Here is a 2,958-nt window from a genome sequence, read left to right on the forward strand (position 1 = left end):
AACTGCAGTAGTAGATAGCTGAAATGCTCGTTCCACAGATCCGGCCGTTCAGAAGTTTGTCGTCAGAGCAAATTCAGATAAGGAAACTGAGAGTTTAATGAAATATGGTACAACATTTTAACTTGCGCAAGCTACATTCTTTTCATACATGTAAAGAGGGCTGAGGAGTTGTTTGCTTGTGCTCCACTCGTCACATAGCAAGCTTTGAACGGTTTGAACTACTCAGAGTCCAGAGTGTCAGCTGCAACGCAGGGCTGACAAGTGCTAACACTACCAGGTGGTAAATCCATTTCTGAGATTGTTGTTTCAGTCAGCTGGATCTTGCATTGATCGGCATCGTTTGATCGCTGAACATGTGTGCACAAGCATCTTCAGAACTCTGACCACCTGCATAAACAAGATGCAAAATCAGACATGTGAGCTGGGGCTGAAAAGCACAGATGGAACAAACTCGTGCTGGCGGAGGTGCACTTACATGCGGATCATGCTAGAAGTGAAAAGCATGAAAGAAACACTTCAGGAGCAATTTCAGAAAATGACAGTCCTGGGCTATGCTAGAAGTGGACATTTGGCAAAAGTTTCAATCATCTGCCCCATATTAAATGGATGCTCTTAGATTCATCTTACATTGGAATGATATTAGCTGGAAGAATTAGAGTACATTAGTGTTGCACCAACAAGCACCCTAGGAATATGCTTTGATGGCAAACAGTTCTTTTACCTCAGTACATTTGCCATGTCATCCTCATTATAGCCATCATCCTGCAATATCTCAAGACTCTAGCAAAAGCTTTACCGATAGCAGATAACAGGACTTGGTCTGAGCTACTTTTATCATGTTGGATGCCCAGCAAAGTGTGCGAAGGAGTCTGCATCGAAATTCAGTTAGAACATTTTAAGCAAGGAAACATGCTAGATGGCATCAAAAGGAAAACCAAGTTAAAATGTATGGCACACATGACCAGCCTTTGTGTTCTCAACAGATACAGAAGGTATAGGAATTAGAACATGAGAAGTTGCAAGGATAGAACATTTCAGAAGCATATTTCTGGAGACTTGCAAGACCAGACACCACTGCTTTCAGATATGGCCGGTCACATGCTTCATACTGCAAGCAGCCGGATGCTAATCGCATTAAGTCAGTTCAATCAGAGTTGGATACATAACCTTCCAAGCAAGAATTTAGGAGTACCACGAGGCGCTTGCAAACCATCTCCTCCACTGGCTCCTGTAGCCACCTATACACGGCCATCATCGATCATCAATCCCCTTTTGCTCTTGCCTACATATAAGGAAAAAAACATGAATTAATTAGTTGGTGGTTTTATATCTTTAGAGAATTTATTGTACTTCTGTAAGAACTTTCCAGTACGTAAAAAACACCCCAAGTGCTTGTTCACATTCATCTCAACATTTCTGCAATGTTGGCTTATGCATCCCTTGTAGCTTTTATTGAGCTTGAGCTCGAAAGGATCTAAAGGAGTCGCATAGTTTACATGTTTCTTGGAATTCCACAGAAACTCTGCCTTCTTCCTATTGTGGCAATTGAACATCCAATGATCCATTGATGATTTCATTAACTGAAGAAATGATCGATAATTTATCTGGTAGAAATGACCACTCTGATTGAACTGAAGAGACAAAGCGGGACTAACCATCCAAATTATTTGTGCAGTTTAGATATGTTGAACAAACAAAATGCAGTCTAACTAACTGGATCAGTACATCAAGACAATGCAGGTATGCAAGGATAAGGCGCCATGGACTTATTTAGCTACAATTGCAAATAAGAAAGCAACTACCTCTATTACACAAATTGTAGTTTCTAGTAGCTACATGCGACAGATGAGGCATATAGAAAATAGCAGAGTCGGAACAAGCCATAGCCAAATAGAGAAGAGGAGCGGGAAGAGATGGAGGCCGCACCGTGCATCTGTCGGATGTTCGCCGCCAGCGAAGCGACCATTGCTCGATGAACAATGGGCAGAGCGCAGCCGAGGCGGGAAGACAGCGCGATGGAGGTGATCTTGCGCGTCACGTCCAGCTACGTGAACAGATCCGACGGCACCACCGCCACTAGCTCCGCCTCTGCCTTGCCCAGCACCGCGGCTGGCGGCGTGGCCTCCTCCCCTTCCTCCATGGCGACGTGCCCCTCCCTGTGCTGATTGAGCTAGAGTCAAAGTTGGAGCTCGAGAAGGCGACGCGAACCTCCCCGCCGGTTCTCGAGGAGCCGGCAACCGCCGTGGTCGCCGGGGAGGCGGTGTACGCCTCGTCGCCGCCGGCGACCGAGGAGCAAGCTGGGGCCACGGCCGGCGGGGAGGCTCCAAGGCCGGAGCAGCAGCAACAGCAGCAGGAGGAGGAGGCCTTCGAGGATGCTCTCATCGATGAGCAGCTGCGGGAGGTAAGCCGCGACCCGCCGTATCAATGTCGGCCCGTGCCACACGGAGGGGTGAGGGGTGGGGAGGGAAGCCGGAGAGGAGAGGGGAGGTGGCGGCGGCCGGCGGGGAGCATGGAAGGAGAGGGAGGCGGCGGCGGGGAGGAGCGGGGAGCCGGGGAGGAGAGAGAGAGAGAGATAGAGAGAGAGAAAGAGAGAGAGAGATAGCGGGTTTAGGGTTTGGGGCGGTGGGAGGGGGTTACCGCAAAAGTGCTTTGCGGGGGGTTTTCATAAAACAACAAGATTCTTGAATTTTTTCTTGTTTGTGTCAAAATAAACTTTAGTTGGGGGGTCTATGTGTAAAATATTTGAACGTTGGTAAGGGCAAGCTAGAATTAGTTGTGATTTGCAACGGCTGTGTGCCACGTGCAGCCTTTTTCGTGTGGGATGCGGCGGTGAGAGCACAGAGCAGTAGACTTTAACCATTCTGATGAGAGAATGCAAACTCTTGTAACACGGAGATTTATCCCGTGGTTCGGTTAGCCACAAAGGCACACCTACATCCACGTTGTTGAAGCACTCAC

At 47.9% G+C, this 2,958-nt stretch overlaps 1 long non-coding RNA gene across 1 annotated transcript; it reads right to left on the bottom strand.

Moving 5' to 3' along the window:
• Nucleotides 1–292: 292 nt before the first annotated feature.
• Nucleotides 293–2,062, bottom strand: LOC120653945. Its single transcript, XR_005666906.1, has 5 exons — nt 1,927–2,062; nt 1,168–1,282; nt 722–869; nt 476–643; nt 293–387 (listed from the first exon to the last, which is right to left on the bottom strand). It is a non-coding gene; the product is annotated as an uncharacterized LOC120653945 (long non-coding RNA).
• Between the last annotated feature and the right edge of the window lie 896 nt (nt 2,063–2,958).

The sequence above is a fragment of the Panicum virgatum genome, chromosome 1N (assembly GCF_016808335.1).
Source record: "Panicum virgatum strain AP13 chromosome 1N, P.virgatum_v5, whole genome shotgun sequence".
NCBI lineage: Eukaryota > Viridiplantae > Streptophyta > Magnoliopsida > Poales > Poaceae > Panicum > Panicum virgatum.